This window comes from Zingiber officinale, chromosome 7B (genome assembly GCF_018446385.1).
Source record: "Zingiber officinale cultivar Zhangliang chromosome 7B, Zo_v1.1, whole genome shotgun sequence".
Classification (NCBI taxonomy): Eukaryota; Viridiplantae; Streptophyta; class Magnoliopsida; order Zingiberales; family Zingiberaceae; genus Zingiber; species Zingiber officinale.
The window spans coordinates 89,258,481-89,268,216 of record NC_055999.1 but is presented as its reverse complement, the minus strand read 5'-3'; positions in this window follow the sequence as shown (position 1 = coordinate 89,268,216).

Below are 9,736 nucleotides of genomic sequence, written 5' to 3'. Positions count from 1 at the left end.
TTGACCCATTTGACAGCATTAAATTTTACCTTATGCTCTGTTTACTTCAAGGTGTGAATTAAGAAAAGAAAGGAATCTATAGTGGAAAAAATTCTTTAGGGAAAAGGAAAGGAATTCTTTATTTGGTGTGTTTATTTACTACAATTGGGGAAGAAGAATGAGAGGAATCCATTACCTCGTTTACTATAATAAAAGAAAGAAAACTAAATAATATATTACCCAAAACACCCTTTTTATTTTTTTCCCATTTTTAGATAAAAATATAAAATTCTTTATTGAACTAAAAAATATAAAAAGTATTTATAATTATGTTCTCAAAATCCAATGTTTTTATATTTATTTTTAATTTTTTATATATTGTCTTATAATTATGAATTCAAATAATATATTTTTACCTGATAAAAAGTTTCTATGAAAGAAATAGAAAAACACTGTGTATGAGTAGAATAAAGTGTGAGGAAAATATTACATAGAAGTGGAATAAAATATTGATCAAGATAAAGCTAGATGTCGTAAGAATACTATCATATATTAAAATCAAAAAACTTATACCATTATCATATATTAAAATAAAAAATTATCAACAATAAACATTACCTAGAAATAATCCATAATTATTACAAAATTATTATCAACTAAAAAATTAAATTGACTTTCATATGCTAATAATTACTAATAAACATATAACTCTATACTCTTAATACCTATCCAAATCTTGCATATTGCAATTATTCAAACAACACAATTCAAAATTAGAAAGAAAACATCTTCTTCAAAAGAGCAAAGTCTCTTCTCCACTGAACATCCTATAACAAGAATCATCTTCTCCTTATTCTCTCCTAGGAATAGATAAGCATCAAGTATATTTTCATCTAGAACACCAACAGAAACTAAATCTTTATAGAGTTTCTCATTTAACTTTTGTTGACGAAATGACTTATTCTTGATAACTGAACTTGAACGGTCAATTGCAACAATCACTTCCTTGATAGTTAAGTCGAGGGTTGAACTTTTCTTATTGCCATAAGCATCAACAGATGTAATTTTTCTCTTCTTTAATCCTTCGACAAATGGTGAACTATCAAGGTCTACTTCAGAACTCACATGTATATCATCTCTTTGTTCTTCCTCTTGAATAATTTCAACATTTCTTTCGGCAGCAGTGGAAGCTCCTTGACCATTCGCTCTGTCATAAGCAAATAACTCAAACAACTTCTCATAATGAGGTGCAGGGGTATATCTCCACTTCTTAATTGATGGATTAGCCTAGATAAAAATAAAATTAATTATAAACATAATGGTTATATAAACTGACAAAATATAAAATGAAATATCTACCATTAATATTTACATCAATAAGTTGCTTCCAAACATCTTCCTCGGCCTCAAATCTCTTACTCTCAGCATGCCATTGAACTCCACTTGCATTTTTAAACAAATCGGAACATGAATTAAAGTTAGTCTTCAATGTTTTCATTCTATTATTCAAATGGTCCTTTGTTAATGGAATTTTAGTCTTCTTACGGCAAATGACAACCATTTCTTTGTATGCAGTAGATGTGAAAGTGCTACCTACTCAGTTGCCATTAACTTGTTGATCTAACATAACATCTATAAAAATTTTATCCATTTCATCAGTCCACTTAATCATATCCTTTTTGACTTGTTCGACCGTAGAACTCATTTCTACTCAATACCTGCATCAAATTCACATGTGATCATGAAAAAAAATTAAATCTTATTCATAGTTATAAACTAGTAACATTCAACTGTATAATATTGGATTAACAAACATAATCAATACATAAAAATTCATATTCAATAATAAAACATCCAGTATTAAGATTTACCAATAGCATGTTCAAATCATCACATTGTTCAAATTAAGCATTATTAATTAGTATGCTACATCAAACCGCTCTCATAATTTTCTTAATAAAACCAAATAAATCTTCTTTAGTTATTATTGTAATCCGACCACATAACATTAGCTATATTATCCCTGATCATATTCTCTTGACTCTAGTCATCATCTTGTCTCTCATTGCAACTCACTTCATTGTCATAATTTACATTCAATTCATGATCCACTTCACTAATCAACCTCTCATCTGGATCCACGCCTATTAAGAAATTATGAAGAATACAACATGCTAAGATAATGTCTGTGCGGATGTTAATTTCATAGTGAGGTTCTGTTCCGCTAGCAATAATGGGAAACCTCTTCTTTAGAACCCCAAAAGCTCTCTCGATTGCATTGCGAAGAGATGCATGTCTTAGATTGAATAACTCTTTTGCATTTGTAGGGTCACATCTCGAGTATTCCTTTAAGTGATAACGAATTCCTCGATAAGGGGTAATTAAACCCCTCTTCAACATAAACCCAGAGTCAACTAAATAGTATTTACCTACAACAAACAAAGGATATAGTTTAATCATATTTACTTCCAAACATTGCCCACCAATGAACATTGATTGTAAATTAAGTACCATGAGGAATTAATAATTTATCACGTCTAGATAGAGCATTTTTGACGATTCGAGAATCAGATGCAGTTCCTTCCCACCCAGATAAAATATATGTGAACTTCAGGTCGAAGGAGCATGTCGCCAACACATTTGTAGTTGGCCAATCCTTTCCTCCTCGATATCTAGGTGCATCTTCATCAGATACCTTAACACGTATATGAGTTCCATCTAATGCACCAACACAATCCTACAATTAGGAGACAATGAGCATATTTAGCTACAAAGTACCTTACAAACCTTCTAAAATTCAAAATGATCAAAATGAGTGTTACCTTGAAGTAAGGGTAGAATCTACTGCTACTCTGTATAAGCGGAGGGATTTCAGAATCATCTGGTTGCTTTATAAATTCAGCATGAAGTCCAATAATGACTTTTAAGTTTTCATGAAAATGATTATTAATAGTCCTTGTACTTCGACAAAAAAAAAACTCAACTCTCGATGCTTGACATCATGAGCAGGCAAATATAAAAACTTAGCAACCTTCTCTTCAATACTTGAATTCCTATTGGCTTTTACCCTTGTGTTGTGCTTTAATAGTTCACACAAGCGAACAAAGCCATCCATACTTACCCTAAGAATGCTACGACATACCTCATTAGATGTCATAAGGTTGTGCAACAAAATACGTCTTGCATCATTTTTTTGCTCATTCTCCATTAGACCTTTATCTACATACTTATTAATATTCTTCAACATCATCCCAAGAATAACTAAACAATTTCTGTTTATGAAAACTTCATCATCTGAACTCTCATCTAGAGGATCATTATTCTCCTCATAACAATCATTAACATTCGGATAATCTCCTTCACCATTATCCCACTCAATCTCATCAAATCTGTTGAAAGATAAATAATAAAAATAGACTATTATAATAAATTCAACAACGTTGCTATCAAAAACGTTATATTTCATCTAAACGATAGAAATCAGTAAAATAAAGATAAAAATAAAAAACAAAGATAGAAATTAAAATGAAGGCAGAAATCAAAGTTTTATTTCATCTAATAAGAGTTATAGAAATTAGAAAAATTATATTTCCTCTAATTAGAGTTTTCTAATTAGTGGTAAGATCAAAATGAAGATAGAAATGAGTAACTCAACAAGAAGATAGAGCAAACTTACTGCAATCACAAGAAGGAAAACTCAACACAAAGTAGGAAGATAGAAATGAGTAAGATCAAACTTACTGCATTCACAAGAAGGAAAACTCAACACAAAGCAGTCACTAAGCAATCATAGAAGAAGAGCACTTACAACAGTTGTGAATCAATCTTAGCAACAATGTTGGAGCAACTGCAGCAATCTCGAAAGAGAAAAAGAGGGATCGACAAAGGAGTCGATGGGTGAGGAGGAAGAAGACAAGTCCGCAGGTGAGAAGGAAGAAGAAATGAGTAAAATCAAACTTACTGCAATCACAAAGAAGGAAAACTCAACACAAAGCATTGGCTAAGCAATCGTAGAAGAAGAGCACTTACAACAATGTCGGAGCAAATGCAGCAGTCTCGGAAGAGAAAAAGACGGACCGGAGGAGGAGTCGACGGGTGAGGACGAAGAAGAAGAGTCCGCAGGTGAGAAGGAAGAACTCAGCGATTTAGCGGAGGCGTCGTTGGGTGTGGAGGCAGAAATCGCCGTGGGGTGAGGAGGCAGAATCGCAGATTTGGTGGAAGAGAAAAGGAAAGGTTAGGGATATTTATGTGATTTCATTTTATTTACTTTTCTTTCCTTTGTCTTTCCGTCCGATTTGGACGGGATAAATTTTCCTCAAAAATATATCCGCCGAAGGAATACAATTTCCATCCGCTTTAAATTTTTAATCAAGTAAATAATAAAAAAATTTCTAGAAGGGAAACTTTTCTCTTATTTTAGTTTTCTTACCTCTAAGTAAACAGAGGCTTAATGCCTTACTGCAACACTATACCCGTGAGGGCACATCTAGCCTAATGTTATTCTATATTTATAACATGTTAAAACATTAATTAGTTTTTGTTGTGATTTGAGAAATGTTTTCAAAGCGTTCGATTGCATCGCATTGCTGGATATTTTTATATAATGAGGTTGGAGATAACTTTTCATAAAGTATTCAAAGCACTAGAATCGGCTAATGAAAATGATGACTCAAACTTCACTTCACTATATATTTTGCAAGTTTTTTTCTGGGTTGCTCATTTGAAAAATTAAAGTTTTAACTGTCATTCTCGAAAGATAGTGTCGCTCGAGCAGCAACTATCTTAGGTCCTTCCATCATCTTCTTTGAAAGAAGTTGATCGATGTTAAAATGCTCTCATACCTGGCTATGCCATTTACGATTACGACTCTGCTACCTAAAGATGTCCTCTGTTCCGTCTCCTTTGTGTTTGTGGTTTTGGCCATGTCTTCAAGTTCAGTAGTTGCCACAAGTTTTGAGACAATGATAAGGTAAAAGGTGAGGGTGCAGTTGAGTCGATTGTTAGTGTTCTCTTTGTTGATAATTGTAGCCTTATAGCCGTACTCCATGCTAGCTTGGTTAGAAACTTACTTGTACTCCCACAATGTAGTGGAGTTGGTACTCGCATGATAGATTTGCTAAATTGGTTAGAAACTTACGGCATAGGAGGACACTGATTCATGTATTAGGTGGAAGTGTCGGATATTCCGAGAATATAATGTGAAATACTTTGAAATCCATATTTGTGGACCCGAGATGATATAACATTTTCAACACAAGAGCCAATGTCCAACATTAGAACCACTCTCAACCACTAGAACTACCAACTATGATTTTCATTAGATTATATCCTATTAAAAAAAAATAAAAGTATTATTAATTATTTAAATATATATATATTACTAAAAATTAAAATAGAAATTTTATCTTGATGTGAAGTAATGTGTTGTTGGAGGGGTGGAATGGTTACAACATCATCAATACACTTGCAACTGTTGCCATGCCATGTTGGTCATGATATATTTCGTGTCGGGCTGGGGTAAGTCACAAGCGGTACTTTGAACTGTTTGACACCTCTAGACTCAATTGCACCTGTTCTATATGGGAAACCTTATGAATAGTAGGTAAATTACCAAGTAGATTCTTATATCGCGCCACATTCAATGTATTGTTCCCAACTATAGAGTTGCCTAAACATACTTAAAGTGTGAGATTCATTACTACTATCATGTCTCAAGAACATAAGAGTTGTATGACAAAATTGATATTCTATCTCATAATTGCTATGACCACTACCTCTACCATGTCATTTAAAATTGTTTACATTATAATTGATCCATCACAAAAGTAGGAACACTTTTGAACTTTTTTATGACAAATCTACCAATTATATGAAATAATAAGACTAATAATATTAATAATGTATATTGCAATTCAGTGATTTGTGTACAATCCAATTGTTTTTAGGGCACCTCATGTCAAGGGTTTTATTAAGTGTCCTGAAATAAAAAGGACATACCACCTCATACCCGAGATGAAAACTTAAATCTAAAGTTATCCTAAATTGAGAAGGAAAGGGAAACCTCATATTTGAAGAAAATATATGAAATTAAAGAATCCCAAAGGCAAAATTTAGGAGATAAACCCTAAATTAGTGTCAAATCTAATGACATTCAAAAATTAAATGATACAATAATAACAGCAATTAAGCCTTTGTCCCACAAAATAGGATTGATTATTAATCCTTCTACATTATTATTAGGTTTAAATAAATTTTATTTTATTTTATCATTGTTAATGAAATCTTCTTTAGTCTCGCTTCCTCACTTAATGTATGTATTTGTTATCATCTCACTATGTCTAATTGAGATATTTATTGGTCTGTTAAGTATATATCTTTAAATGTATTTCTCAAAATTTTCCTTCAAGAATTAAAAAGATATAAAATAAAAACAAGAATGAAAAATATGAATTCATAAAGGCAATGAATTGAGGTAGTAACTACTACATGACTTTCATTGTTAAAATAACCACTTCTACTCGTTATTGCAAAATAAAAGTGGAGATCTAAGAGGAAGATTTTCATTGATCAAATAACTACCTGCATTCATTATTGCAAAAAAGAAGTGGAAATCTTAGAAGGAGATTTTCATTGATCAAATAACTACTTGTTCTCATTATTGCAAAAACAGAAGTGAAAATCTAAGAGGGAGGACTACTCCAATCCTCCCATTCTCCTCCATTTTGTTTTTCATCATCATTTTCTCTAACTTTACACTATTCAAATTTTCTTGATATATCAATAGGACCTCCTTCCGTGACTTGTGTTACTTTAATCTGTGGTTAAGCTTCTCAACCTATTTCTTTAGAGACGCGAGTTCAGTTACCCAAACTTGTTTCTTTTTTTTTTTTATTTTGTATTTTTTTTTCTCTTTGATCTCTTTAACTTTCCTAAGCGGTCCGTTGTCATGGACCCGGAATTTGGAGGGAAATTTGGTTTTGAAAACATAGAATTGTGTTTACATGGAGGGAAAATAGGGAGTTTCGGGGGCAAGTCCAGTAGCATCACACCATTCAAATAACTGTACACTAATTTAAAACTTTTCTAGGTAGGGCACATTGGTGCAAGGAATTGATTGCCAAGATCCACAATAACCAAGATGAAAGGCTTCAAGCAAAGGTTTTAGATTCTTTATGTACTCTTTGGTGATATCATTTACGGTCTAGAAATTGTGCAAACTGCAATCTCCAAGATCGTGGGATTCTCAATTGTAAGCCTCATGGCTTTAGCTAGTAAACTATCCGACCTGGCTTGGTGTTGTGCCTCTGGAACCCTTGGAAATGGTTGATCTCTTCAAATTCACTATCACCTTAGTCGCGGTAAGTATAGACTCAAACTCCTCAACCTGGATATTGGGGACCTCAGCTAACAACTCAATAGAAGTTGCTTAACGTAGAGATTTGACTAAGGGACAATTAGAGCATATGGGCATGGGTCCATCATAGAGGAGTAGAGGAATCGTGGCAGAAGAAACTTTCTACCTCGACATATTATAAGCAGGGGTCTCTATAGGGGAGTTCTTGGGAGAATTTTCCTAAAAGATAATCCGGTACACAAAATTCTTATTAATACAGGATCTCGGAAAAAGATCGGACCATATAGGGTCAATAATTATACGCCGTCTTTACATTTTTAAAAGAACTTATTTCCATGACTCAAACTTGTAACCTCAATGTCATATGTTAATAATTTACTATTGCACTAAGACTTCTCTTCATGACAAAAATAAATTAGAAAGTAAAAAAAAAAACAAACAAACAAGTGTTGATTAAAAATTCTGATTTTATCCTAAAGCTCTTGAAGACAAATGGCCTCTAGATATAACTTGGTTAGATCCTAAGAAGGCAGAGGAACTTATGCACTTCAATTCTTGGAGTCCTCGAGTTACTCTTGTGAGAGTTGGTGTTATGATACGAAGTTGCTGTTTGAAGCTACTTATATATGCTATTTCAGGCATCTAGAGCTTCTCTCCAAGTGCCTAGAGCGTGCTGATGTGGTAGTACCTCGTTGAAAGTTTATCTACAAATTTTATCCACCTTCGGGCACTCGGACAAGTCCAAGTACCACAACTGCTGACGTGGATTGACCAACCAGTGAGCACCACCTCAAGTCGTTGTTCAAGGCAACTATCCACTTGTCCGAGTGCTTGGAGCATCTCGGGGCGCCTGAACATCTGGGTGTCTAGACAAGCTCCGGGCGCCTGAACATCCGGGTGTCTAGACAAGCTCCGGGCGCCCAGAGCCCTTTTTCCAGCCTTGTTTTCCTACGTCAAAGTGTTAAAGAAAGCCCTGCAACACATAGTTAGGGTAGTATAAAATAAATAGAATGATTATTAATTAGAGTCTGTCTTCCCAAGACCAGAATCTAGTCATGATTTCAGCTTAGACTTCCAAAATAGTTCTAAGCTAGATCCACACCTATAGTTCCTAACTAGGACTTGCTCTCACTAGAACTCTCTCCTCCAGTATTTACCTTATTCACCATTGCAGACCTACTTGACCCTTCGACCCACTAGGTCTTCTTGCTAGATGCTCCATTTAGACTTTAGCAGTTATCAGGTCTCGTAGACCCAACTGAACTTTCTGTTAAATATCAGGTCACTCCTTGACCTATTTGAACTTCGTACCAGTTATCAAGTTCTTCAAACCTAAGTAGACTTTATCCTGGTGTCAAGTCTCTATCTTTTAGTCTTGCATAGTTGATAATAAGATTAGACAAATAACATATTTAACTTTAACATATTTATTATATATCAAAGTCTGATTATTAATGCAATCTGTACTGACATTATATTGATGAGAGTATAGGAGTGTGATTGACAAAGCGAACTAGCCAAGAAGGACAAAAGATTAAGAAGAATTTCGTCTTCCAACTATTGATAGAAGTAGGAATCCTAAGGCTTTTCGAGTCACCCTGATGGTACATGGTGTCGTGACAAATTTGTTTATTTACAAGAAAGGCCATTATGTGGTGCCAAGAGTCAGGAGAAATCGACTTGTAGCAAGTTTTAAAATTTTAGCAAAGGATGATGAAGAAGGGAATAGAAAAGTAAAGAGTAACATCATGAAAATCTTAAAAGATAGTGAGACATTTTGGAGGATTATAGTCAGGCTCAGTTATCTTCAAAAGAGATGTTCTCATAATGATATTTTAAAATAAACTTCCTTTAAGGCATACCTAGTACCCTTATCTTTGCTAGAATTGGATAAACAAGACTCAAGAGAAGCAACTCGCAATTGGATCAAGTCGACGTGAAGTGAGTTTTGGCTAGAAGCGGAAACGGGACAATCAAGGGACGAAGAGGAGAAAAAGAGATCAAGAAAAGTTTAATTAAATCAGTCCTTGGACATGAACAAAGTGCAAACATGAGATCAAAAGTCTAAAAGACAAAGTGTGGAACAGAAAAATACAAAATCAAAAAAGAATCTTACGGCAATGAAAGTTGAAACGAGAAGGAACTAAGGGGCAAAGGAATTAAGTTGCCCCTAGGGTGTAGCATAAATGATAGACATATGATATCTCTGACGTAATGATCAGGGATCGATTCTTAGGAATTGACGACCTGAGATTTTTTCCACCATGTACCTATGGTCTATGTATCTGTATGTACCTCTCTTCATATTCGTGGGACCGATACTAAGGGGACTATTTATGAATCTATCAAGAAAAAATTAAGTTGGGTTAGACAAATATCAAAAAGGGAGTAAATGCAATGGTA